This window comes from Macaca nemestrina, chromosome 8, assembly GCF_043159975.1.
Source record: "Macaca nemestrina isolate mMacNem1 chromosome 8, mMacNem.hap1, whole genome shotgun sequence".
Classification (NCBI taxonomy): Eukaryota; Metazoa; Chordata; class Mammalia; order Primates; family Cercopithecidae; genus Macaca; species Macaca nemestrina.
Genome location: NC_092132.1, coordinates 45,523,606 through 45,536,594, shown reverse-complemented (window position 1 = coordinate 45,536,594; position 12,989 = coordinate 45,523,606). Strand labels below are relative to the sequence as shown.

At 41.6% G+C, this 12,989-nt stretch overlaps 1 pseudogene; it reads right to left on the bottom strand.

The window, feature by feature from the left end:
* Positions 1-9,830: 9,830 nt before the first annotated feature.
* Positions 9,831-11,319, bottom strand: LOC105476067 (EF-hand calcium-binding domain-containing protein 14 pseudogene; annotated as a pseudogene).
* Positions 11,320-12,989: the final 1,670 nt, after the last annotated feature.

Sequence of the window (12,989 nt, the reverse complement as noted above, 5' to 3'; positions counted from 1 at the left end):
TGATGCTTTCCATTTAAAATGATAGAATGTTTTGAGCACTATTCACAAGCCCCAGACCACGCCTCAGCCTTCTTGGCATTCTTACAAGTGAGTATTCTTCCTATATCCAACTTGGGTCACATAGTAGAGACAGAGTCTCACTATATTGCCCAGGCTGGTCTGGAACTCCTAGGCTCAAGCAATCCTCCTGCCTCAGCCTCCCAAATTAGTGGGATTACAGCCACCACGCCCAGCCTGGTAATTCTACTTTTCATTCCCAAATGCACTTTCTTAATCTGAGTCTTTTTCCATAGCATTGTGTTTTTGTTTTCTGATATATCTTTATAGATCTATATTTATATAGATATCTGAGGACACTAATTATACATTTTTAAAAACTATTTTTTCCTTGAATCAACTATGTTTCCTAGGGAGTAGTTTTTGTTTGCATACATCTGGGTCTTTTTCCTTAATACTCCACACTTCTGTTTATCATGCCCACCTACATTTAAGAATGAGGCAATGTAAAAACTAATTATCAGTTATATGTCATGGCAGGGCTTGCCACCTGACAGGAGTCACTTCAGATGAGCAGATAGGGAGCAGCCATTAGTCTTCGGATCTTAAAAAACAGAATGAGGGGGCTATGCACTGAACTGGGCACTAACTCACACTTTCACTGTCCGGTCTTTCACCAGACACTTTTTTTCATTTCTTTTGTAAATCAATAGGTCAATGAATCTCTCCTCTCTCACTCTCATTCTGTCTCTCTGTCTATATTTAGGAAGAGTGAGGCATTCTCTGCTGAGATATGTTTGAGTTGAATGTTCTGCCTACAGACTTTCCAGTAACTCCTCTGTTTTCAGCCCCATGTTTTGCTATCTCTGCAGGACCTGGAATTTCTGAATCCTGAGCCTCCCCAGGCTTCTGAGGGGCAGCTGTACGGTTTCCTCAGCAATAGTATCCATCATACGTTCTTTAAGTGAGGTTTCCTTCTCCCTGCTTCCCCCACACTTACTCCATTATTCACTTTCAGTCTCCAGAAATTTGTTGAAATCCTTTTATTTTTTATTTTTACTTTTTAAAATATATTTTTTCCCACCCAAACCCTGCAGATGTTGAAATCTCTTAATCAACTGATGCCTTCTATTTATTTTTGTGGATTTATAACTTTAGACTTTACAGTCCTTTTTTGGAGCTGGGAGGGAGAGGAGCTAAACACATGTACTTAATCCACCATATTGAATTACAGTCTGAAAGTGTCGTTTAGAAATCTTACCGTTTCTAGCACTCTTCTTCCTTCCTGCAGATGCAGGCTGCCATCTGGGATCATTTCTCTTAAACCCTGGGAACTTCCTTAGTATTTTCTGCAGTGCAGATCTATTACCAACAGATTCTCTCAGCTTTTGTTTGTCTGAAAAATGTCTATATTTGGACTTCATTTTTCTGGTTTTTAAACTTTTTACTTTGAACTAATTTTAAGCTTACAGAAAAACTGCAATAGCACCAACAACTCCCAAGTACTCGTTTCAGCTGGTAACATTTAATTGTTAACATTTGGCCACATTTGCTTATTCAATCTCTCTGTCTCTTTGTATATGTGGATATACTTAGACCACTACACACACCACATCTTTTTTTTTTTTTTTTTTTTTTTTTTCTGTTTTTGAGACAGGGTCTCACTCTGTCACCCAGGCTGGAGTGCAGTGGCATGATCTTGGATCATAGCAGCCTCGACCTCCTGGGCTCAAACAATCCTCCTACCTTAGCCTCCTAAGTAGCTGGGATCACAGGCATGCACCACCATGCTTGGCTAATTGTTGTATTCTTTGTAGAGATGAGGTTTTGCCATGTTTGCCAGGCTGGTCTCAAACTCCTGAGCTCAAGCAATCTGCCTTCTTCAGCCTCCCAAAGTGTTGGGATGACAGGCATGAACCACCACACCTGGTACATAATTTTTTTTTTTTTTTTTGAGATAGCATCTTGCTCTGTTGTCCAGGCTGGAATGCAATGGCGCAATCTCAGCTCACTGTAACCTTGGCCACCTGGGTTCAAGCAATTCCTCTGCCTCAGCCTCCCGAGTAACTGGGACTACAGGCATGCGCCACCATGCCCAGCTAATTTTTTGTGTGTTTTTAGTAGAGATGGGGTTTCACTGTGTTAGCCAGGGTGGTCTCAATCTCCTGGCCTCGTGATCCGCCTGCCTCGGCCTCCCAAAGTGCTAGGATTACAGGCGTGAGCCACCACACCTGGCCCATAATTTTTTAAAAAAATTCTGTGGCGATGATGTCTCACTATGTTGCCCAGGATGGTTTCAAACTCCTGGCCTCAAGCAATCCTCAAACCTTGGTCTCCCAAAGTGTTGGGATCACAGACATGAGTCACTACACCCAGTCAGACCCACAGATAATTTTTAAATTGTTTAAAAATAGATTGTAGATATAATGACCCCAATTCAGGGAATGCATACTGATACAGTATTATCATCTAATCCACAGGTTCCACTCAAATTTCACTTTGTCTTGATAATGTTCTTCATCCCCTTCCCCAGCTTTATTAAGATGTAATTGAAAAATAAAAATTGTACATATTTACATTGTACAACATGTTTCAACATATCTTTTGTGAAATAATTAAATCAAGCTAATTAGCTCACATACTTTTTTTGAGGTGAGAACATTTAATATCTATGCTTAGCAGTTTTCAAGTACAATACATTATTATTCACTATAGTCACCATGCTGTACAATAGATTTCCAGAATGTATTCCTCTTGTCTAATTCAAACTTTGTGCCCTTTGACCTACATCTTCCCATTCCACCCTTCCCCAGACCCTGGTAATCACTATTCCACTCTTTGTCTATGAGTTCAACTTTTTCAGATTCCACATGTAAGTGAGATCACACGATATTTGTCTTTCTTGTCTGACTCATTTTACTTAGCACAGTGCCCTCTGGGTCAATCTATATTGTCGCAAATGACAAGATTTCTTCTTTTTTAAGGCTGAATAGTACTCCATTGTATATATATGCCACATTTTCTTTATCCATTCATCTGTTGATGGACACAGGTTGATTCCATATCTCGGCTATTGTGAATATGCTGTAATGAACATGGGGGAGTAGATATCTCTCTTGGACATATTAATTTTATTTCCTTTGGATATATACCTGGAGTGGGATTGCTGGATCATGTGGTAGTTCTATTTTTAGTTTTTTGAGGAACTTCCATTGTATTTTTCATAATGGCTGTACTACCCAAGAGTGATCTTTATAAGTCTAGCATCTAATCACACGTCACATCTAGTTATCATATATCTTTAATTTCCTTCAATCTGGATGAATTCCCTTTTTTTTTGTCTTTCATCACCTTGATAGTTTCCAGGAACACATACCAATTACTTTGTAAAATATCATTTAGTTTGGATTTGTCTGATATATCCTCATTATTCAAGATAGGTTATTCTTTTTGTGTGTGTAGTTTTGTTTTGTTTTTGGCAGGAATACCACAGAAATGATTCTGTGTTCTTCTCAGTGCATCATGTCAGCAGACATGTGTACTAGTCTGTTTTCACACAGCTATAAAGAAATACCCAAGACTGGTTATTTATAAAGGAAAGAGGTCTAATTGACTCACAGTTCCACATGGCTGGGGAGGCCTCAGGAAACTTAACAATTGAAGGGGAAGCAAGGAGGTTCTTCACATGGTGGCAGGAGAGAGAAGAGTGGGGAGTAAAGAGGAGAGAGCCCCTTATAAAACCATCAGATCTTGGGAGAGATCACTATCACTAGAACAGCATAGGGGAAATGCTCCCATGATCCAATTACCTCCCTCCAGGTCTCTCCCTAGACACATGAGGAGTATGGGGATTACAATTCAAGATGAGATTTGGGTGGGGACATAGCCAAACCATATCATATGCCAAGCTATATCAGCATGTAACACAGTCAAACCATATCAGCATATAATATCAATTGTCCTCAATACAGGTGATGTTAACTTTTATTATTTGATTAAGATAATACAGGCCCTTGGATAGCCAATACAATCTTAACTAAGAAGAACAAAGTTGGAGGAATTACATTTCCTGATTTCAAAACTTACTACAAAGCTACAGTAATCAAAACAATGTGGTACTGGCATGAAGAAATACATGTAGACCAATGGAATACAATACAGAACCCAGAAATAATCTGTCTATATGAGCAAATGATTTTTAACAAGGGTGCCAAGATCATTCAATGGAAAAAAGAACAGTCTTCTTAACAAAAGGTGTTGGAAAACTGGATATCCACATGCAAAACACTGACATTGGACCCGTACCTTACATACATAAAAATGAACTTAAAATGGATCAGAGACTTAAAGGTAAGAGCTAAACTATAAAATTCTCAGGAAAAAAACACAGAGTAAAAAGCTTCATGATGTTGTATTTGGCAATAATCTTTTAGCTATGACATTAAAGGAACAGGAAGCAACAAAAAAAATTAGAGCAACTGGCCAGATGCAGTGACTCATGCCTGTAATCATAGCACTTTTGGAGGCCAAGGAAGGTGAATCACTTGAGGTCAGAAGTTCGAGACCAGCCTGGTCAACATGGTGAAACCCCATCTCATACAAAAATTAGCTGGGCATGGTGGTGCATATTTATAATCCCAGCTACTCAGGAGGCTGAGGCAGGAGAATCACTTGAACCTGGGAGGCAGAGGTTGCAGTAAGCTGAGATAACACTATAGCACTCCAGCCTTGGTTGCAGAGTAAGACTCTGTCAAAAAAAAAAAAAAAAAAAAGGCAATTGGACTATATCAATAAAGTGAAAGACAACTTGCAGAATGGTAGAAAAAATTTGCAAATCACATATCTGATATTCAGAATTTATAAAGAATTCCCACAACTCAACAACAACAACAGCAGCTCCAATTTGCAAATGAGCAAAGGGGTCTGGCATGGTGGTGCACATCTGTAGTCCCAGCTGAGATGGGAGGATTGCTTGAGCCCAGGAGTTCAAGGCTGCAGTACACTATGATTGTAGTGAAAAGCCTCTCCATCCTGGGCAACATAAGGAGCGAGTACTGGTTTATTTAAAAAAAAAAAAAAAAAAAGAGGAGGAGGAGGAGGAGGAGGAGGAGGAGGAGGAGGAGGAGGAAGAAGAAGAAGAAGAAGAAGAAGAAGAAGAAGAAGAAGAAGAAGAAGAAGAAGAAGAAGAAGAAGAAGAAGAAGAAGAAGAAGAAGAAGAAGCAGAAGAAGCAGAAGAAGCAGAAGAAGAAGAAGAAGAAGAAGAAGAAGAAGAAGAAGAAGAAGAAGAAGAAGAAGAAGAAGAAGAAGAAGAAGAAGAAGAAGAAGAAGCAGCAGCAGCAGCAGCAGCAGCAGCAGAAGCAGCAGCAGCAGCAGCAAACAGGCAAAGAATTTGAATAGACATTTATCCAAGAAGATATACAGACACCAACAAACACAAGAGGTTCAACATCACTAATCATTAGGGAAATGCAAATCAAAACCACAATGAGATGCCACTTCACACCCATTAGGATGACTATTATAAAAAATTAACAAACAAACAACAAAACAGAAAATAAGTGTTAAGGATGTAGAGAAATTTGAACCCTTTGCTCTGCTGGTGGGAATATAAAATGGTGCAGCCACTGTGGAAAATAATATGGCAGTTCCTCAAAAAATTAAACAGAGAATTACATACGATCCTGCAATTCCATATATACCTCAAAGAATTGGAAGCAGAGACTCAGTTACTTCTACACCCATGTTCATAGCAGCCTATTCTCAATAGTCAAAAGATGGAAGCAACCCAAGTTACCATCAATGTATGAATGATAAACAAAATGTGATATACACATATGACAGAATATTATTCAGCCTTTAAAAACAGGAAATTCTACAACATGGATGAAACTGGAGGACATAATGCTAAGTGAAATAAGTCACAAAAACACAAATACAGTATGATTCCACTTATATGAGGTACCTAAAGTAGTCAAACTCATAAAGACAGAAAGTAGAATGGTAGCTGCCAGGGTCTGGGGGAAAGGGAGAATGGGTAGTTGTTGCTTAATGAGTACAGAATATCAGTTTGGGAAGGCAAAAAGGTTTTGGAGAGAGATAGTCGTGATTGTTGCACAATGTTGCACATTGTTGTGAGTGTACTTAATGCCACTGAACATACACTGAAAATGGTCAAAATGGTAAATTTTGGCCGGCGCAGTGGCTCCCGCCTGTATTTCCAGCACTTTGGGAGGCCGAGGTGGGCAGATCACAAGGTCAAAAGATCGAGATCATCCTGGTCAACGTGGTGAAACCCCATCTCTACTAAAAATACAAAAAATATTAGCCGGGCGTGGTGTCAGGTGCCTGTAGTCCCAGCTACTGGGGAGGCTGAGGCAGGAGAACTGCGTGAACCCAGGAGGTGGAGCTTGCAGTGAGTCGAGATCACGCCACTGCACTCCAGCCAGGCAATAGAGAGAGAGACTCCGTCTCAAAATAAATAAATAAATAAATAAATAAATAAATAAATAAATAAATAAATTTTAATTATTTGGATTTTACCACAATTTTTAAAAAGATGGCATGTGCCTTATTTCTCCACTGTAAAGTTAATAAATATCTGTACTTATCAACAATTATTATTTTGTAGTAAGATAATTTGAAATTATATAATTTCAAATAATTCACACCAATAGTTTGAATACCAATCCAACACCACAAGATTTATTCTAGCATCCTCTGTTACCATATTTGTAATTTCTCCAACACTGAAAACCTAGCTCCTCTTATCCTCAATATACTTTTTGGCAATCCCCATATGTAATCAATCTCCTAACTATACAGGCCATCTTCCTAAACCTGTCTCTGCCAAACCTGCCAGCTAAATTCTTGACCCTGGCCCCACTGATTGTGCCAGCCTAATTCTTGGCTCTGACAAAGAGGAAGAGGAAGGTGAAGTGAAGGCCCTCAATTTTGAAGAATATTTTCACTGGATATAGAATTCCAACTAGACAAATTCTTTTCTTCTTTCATCACTTCATTTATTTATTCATTTATTGAGACTGAGTCTCACTCTGTTGCCCAGGCTGGAGTGCAGTGACATGATCTCAGCTCACCTCGACCTCCACCTCCCAGGTTCAAGAGATTCTCATGCCTCAGCCTCCTGAGTAGCTGGAATTACAGGTGTCCACCATGACAACCAGCTGATTTTTGTATTTTTAGTAGAGGTGGCATTTCACCATGTTGGCCAGGCTGGTCTCGAACTCCTGACCTCAGGTAGGAGCCACTGCGCTCAGCCTCATCACTTTAAAGATGTCTTTTCATTCTAGTTTTCATTGTTGCCTATAAAAAATTAGCCATCATTTTTATTGTTAGACCTTAAAATGTACTATGTATTTTTCCTTTGGATGCAGTTAAGATTTTCTCTTTATCTTTGGTTTATAGCACTTTGACTACAATGAGCCTAGGTGTGGTCTTCAAATAATTTATCTGCTTGGGGTTCTCTGAATTTCTTGGACATGTAGGTTGATATCTTTCATAAAATGTGGAAAAATTGAGGGCATTTTATCTTCAAATATTTTTTCTACCCCGTTCTCTCTCCATTATACCTGTTAGATATTTTATTTTATTTTATTTTATTTTTTGAGACTGAGTCTGGCTCTGTCGCCCAGGCTGGAGTGCAGTGGCCGGATCTCAGCTCACTGCAAGCTCCGCCTCCCGGGTTTACGCCATTCTCCTGCCTCAGCCTCTGGAGTAGCTGGGACCACAGGCGCCGGCCATCTCGCCCAGCTAGTTTTTTGTATTTTTTTAGTAGAGACGGGGTTTCACCGTGTTAGCCAGGATGGTCTCGATCTCCTGACCTCGTGATCCGCCCGTCTCAGCCTCCCAAAGTGCTGGGATTACAGGCTTGAGCCACCGCACCCGGCAGATTATTTTATATTATCCCATTGTTCTCTATAACTCTGTCCTGTTTTCCTCCTTTTATTTTCTCTCTGTGCTTTAATTTGGATAATTTCCATTAGCCTTTCTTTAAGTTTCCTCATCCCCTTTTCAGCTGTGTCCATCTGCTGGGAAGCCCATGCCCTGGATTCTTCACGTCAGATTACCATATTTTTCCGTTTTAGAATTTTCATTTAATTCTTTTTAGAGTTTCTCTTTTTCTTTTCTTTTCTTTTCTTTTTTCTGAGATGAAGTCTCACTCTGTTGCCCAGATTGGAGTGCAGTGGCACGATCTCAGCTCACTGCAACCTCTGCCTTATGGGTTCAAGTGATTCTCCTGCCTCAGCCTCCTGAGTAGTTGGGACTACAGGCGCACGCTGCCACGCCTGGCTAATTTGTTTTTTGTATTTGTAGTAGAGATGGGGTTCACCATGTTGCCCAGGCTGATCACAAACTCCTGAGCTCAGGCTATCCCTCCCCTTGGCCTCCCAAAGTGCTGAGATTACAGACGTGAGCCACCACACCCAGTCAAGTTTCTCTTTTTCTGTTGTAATTTCATCCATCTCTTTTGCCATTTCTTCAATCTTTTCCTTTATGTATTGTAATTTATTGTCTCATGGTATCTGGTAGGTCAGAAATCTGCATGTGGTTTAGCTGTCTTAGCTAGATGACTCTGGGTCAAGCTCGCTCATAAGGTTACAGTCAAGCTGCCAGGCAGGGCTTTGGTCTCATATAAGGTTCAACAGGAGAAAGATCTTTTAAATTTTAAAACATTTATGAGTTTAAACTCCTTCTGCGTTAATTCCAAAATCTTGGTCATCTGTAAGTCTCTTCAGTTGACCACCTTTTCTCTTAATAATGGGTCAGTTTTTCCTCTGCTGCTTTACATGTTCAGCAATTTAAAAAATCTTATGCTGGGCATAGAAAAATTCCGGATTTTGTTATCTTCCACTGAAGAGTGCCAAATATTTTTCTGAAAGAAAGTTAAATTACTGGTAGATCACTTTGATTCTGTTGAGGTTTATTTTAGGCCTCTATGGTGAGTCTATTTCCGGTTTTCCTTAGTTCTGGGATTTGGCTCTTACTCATATGGCATGGTCCTTACACCTAGGGCATGGTCTTTTTGGTGTCTCAACATGGTATCTCCACTCTTGAGTGGATCAGAACTCCAATGTCTTCATAGCTTTGTGCAGCTTCTGAAATCTAGGTTTGGTTTTCAGCTCCTTCAGCTGTTTTTTGCTGGTATAGCTTACAGAATCTTGCCAAGCACATATGCAGTTTACCATTTGGCCAAGAGCCCAAAGGAAACTCCTATGTGGATTCCTGGGGCTCCTTCTTTGTCACTCTTTTCTATCTACCTACCCTGTCCTGTAATTTCCAGTAACCTTTGCAGGCCCAAACTCCAATTTATTTATCTATTCCAATTCTCTGAAAGTGGTTTGGAAAATTGCCCCCCAAGGTTGAATGTAAAATTCTCATTTTGAGCTCCTTTTCTCTCAAGGATTATAGTCGTGCACTGTGCCTTATCCCATGCCCAAAAGAAATTGTTTTGTACATTTTGTTTAGTTTAATAGTTGTTTATGGCAGGAGGGAAGGTCTGATGTTAGTTACTTCATGATGTCCAGTACAAGAAGTCCACAAATACTTCTTATGTTTTTATAGACCAATCCTATTCTTATATAGTGGAAAATTAAAGGTAGGCAAACAAACCTACATCATATAATTTCCAGTTTAGTCCTCTACATGATAAGAAACACATGTGGTGCTTATTGTTGTGCTTCCTGTAAGTCTGGTAATTTTTTTTTTTTTGGAGACAGAGTCTCACTCTGTCACCCAGGCTGGAGTGCAGTGGCAGGATCTTGGCTCACTGCAATCTTCGCCTCCCGGGTTCAAGTGATTCTTTTTTTTTTTTTTTCTTTAAAAAAATAACTTTTATATGGCTTCTTCAAACAAGTTAAAAGGTGGCAAAGTATCTGCTACAGTAGTTTGGAGGACTAGAGGACTGATGGGTAAGTAAGGGTTGTTTTGTTGTTAGGTAAGTAGATATTAGGCAGTCCATTTCTAAAATATGCCTGATGAGGCTAGATACCTAAAGCTACCCTTAGCTCCAGAAATGAGTATCTCCCATCTCCATCAAAATCAAATGCTCTCAAGCTCTCTGGTTCTGGCATAGCAGAACCTAGGGAGGTCCAGATTTCCTGGTAGGTCAGCTTCCCATCCACATCCTAGCCAGTCTTGTGGAATAAATCCTGAAGATCTTCAATGCTGGAAACTCCTAGTAGAGAGACAAGTCTTAGTTGGGCAACTTTCTCAACTGGATCTCCAAGAAACTGTGAAAATTTTGGCAATGCTGATGGCTTTGATGTGAAACTCTGTACTTGCTCTTCATCGGCGGTCGCTGGAGGCCTGTTGCTTTCAGGTTTGTTTGTACAAGCACTGATCATCTGGAGTTTCTCTCTTAGCTTGGATACCTGAGAATTTGAACTATCTTCTTTCTTTATGCTTTGGATTTTTACCGTATCTGTTTTGTTGGTGACTTGATCCAAAGACACTCTTTTCAGAGAGGCAGATCTATCACCCATCTGTTTCAAATTCTCACTGTGGGTTTTATTGTCAAGTTCTGATGTGGTTGAAGGTGATGGAATGATCTGGTTGCTTCCAGGAGTCTCCTTCAAGAAGTGCTGATTCATATCACTCTGCAGTAATCCCATCGTTTTCTTGTGTTCACCCACAGTTTTCTGTAGTGCTTCCACAGCAAGATGGACACTGTTTAAAGTATTGCCAATGGAAGCTACGCTCTTCTGAAGTCCCTCTACAGTGGTAGGCAGGCTAATCAAGTCTGCAGCTGACTTAATATTGGCTTTGAGGTGGTTCACTGCAGAAGTCAACAGAGAAATCTGCTTATTCTTTTCTGTGATGTTTATCCAGACTTTGTTCAAACCCATCTCTCCAGATTCAATCTTCTCAAGTTGTTTTTGCTTGCTGAGTAGTTCTTCATTAAGTTTGGGGATTTCTTGGAATGAGCTTTTCTGATTAGACTCCACTGTTCGAAATTTTTCCTTGAGGGTTTCCAGATCCTCCTTGAGAGCAACCTGCATCCACGCCGAGCCAACACAGGCCACAACACAGGCAGCAAGGATGACAAAACCACAGAGCGGATAACAGATCTTGCAGCATCGTAAATAGTTTCCCTTGGCAAAGTGACAGCGACTTCCAACCACACCAAATTCCTCTTCCTCTTTGGAGCTGGACTCAGAGTCTGAGTCAGGAGGCTCAGTGCGAAGCAGATGGTGACTGCTTGGGCCTTTCTTGGGCTTCTTTCTCCGGCTGTCCCCAGCCAAACCAATCAATTCATTGAGCTCTTTGCGCTTTTTCATCTTTTTGTGTGGGGTGAGTGGAGCCCTGACTCCTAAGCTGCCAGGTTCCTACCCAATGCCCAATTCTCTTCCTGCCTTGGAGCTGCCTTCCAGGGTTGGGGATCCTGGGCCAGAGCCCCCTGGTCACTCCCACCTAGGGGTGGGACTGACCAGATCCGCCAGGGACTGGAGATTGGAGCCCAGAGGAAACTGGAACTCAGATGGGTGGGGGAAATCACATAGAAATGGCCAAGAAGCTGGTGACCCCAAAGGATAAGGCCTTGGGCGCAGAGTGTTAGTAGAGGGTGGAAAGGGACTTTTATCTTCCAAAGGGCGAAAAAAAAGCCAACTCAAAAATGAAGGATTCTCAGCCCAGATAAGTAGGCAATACTTCTAAGGGTGCTCCAGGAGCTGAGGAAGGGCACACTTAAAATAGGTGTTTTGGACCTCCGGGGGAGGATTTCCAATGGGGAAGGAAGAGAAACTTGTTCCTGAATGGGAAGAGAGTGGGGAGGTGCAGAGCAAGAACGTGGGAATGCGTCAGTCCCTTCCTGCAGGACAGGTGGCGGCAGGAGGGGGCTCCCAGCAGCTACAATCCCAACACTGCTTGGCCGCAGAGAAAATGCCCGGCCCAGGAAGCCGGATGGGGTGTGTGATGATCACTGTTCTCCGGCCTCCGTCCTGAACATGAAGGAGGCCCGAGGCCGAGGAAGATCCGGAGCCTGGATCGAAGGGTCGGCCTGAGAGAAGCCAGTCCCGCGCCTACTAGACCCCCGACCCGCTGTCTGGGCCTTGGGGACACGGCGGGCTCCAGACCCAGGCCATCGCTCCAGCCCCCCAAGTGATTCTTATGCCTTGACCTCCCGAGTAGCTGGGATTACAGGTGGGAGTCACCAGGCCCAGCAAATATTTTTTTGGATTGGGTCTTCTAATAGAGATGGAGTTTCACCATTTTGGCAAAGCTGGTCTTGAACTTCTGGCCTCAAGTGATCCACCCACCTTGGCCTCCCAAAGTGCTGGGATTGTAGACATGAGCCACCGTGCCTGGCCAAGTTTAGTAATCTTAACATGCACTGAGGATACAGGAAGATGATCTACGAATTCTTGAAGATAAAGGTAAAACACTAAGAATCCATAGAAGTAGTACCTGGGTGCCATTCAATTATTGGAATATGAAGACAATTTAGTAATCCCATTCTCCTTTGACCACTGGCTCTAAGACTAGATCTACTGCAATCTGGAACCTGCTAAGCCCTAATAATCCCTTATGTAGAAGAGGGAGAGTACATACTGAATTAGGGACATTTTACATTTTGTATGAAACTGTAGCTAGTCACAACATAGTTGTAGTTTGTACCTCTTCACTTTTCTGTCCAAGAAGTTGCCTTTCCACTGAGGCAGAGACAATGCTATGTGTTCCCCAAACTCCATTTCATTTTCCTTAGGTATACCAGATTTCTACATTTCCCAGCCTCTTGTGCAACTGCGTTAGGGGAATGTCACTGAATCCTGGACAATAGGATGTGGAATAATATATGCTATTTCCAGGCCTGCCATAAAACGTTCCCTTCCCCCTTCCACCACTGTGCGATTGCCTCAATTTCCTTCCCCTTCAACAGTGACCCAAAGGTCATAGTTTTAGGATGGTGACCTCACAGATAGAAGGAGCCTAGAAATTTAAGTCACTGCTTGAAGGAGAGCCACGGAAGAGAGATGACT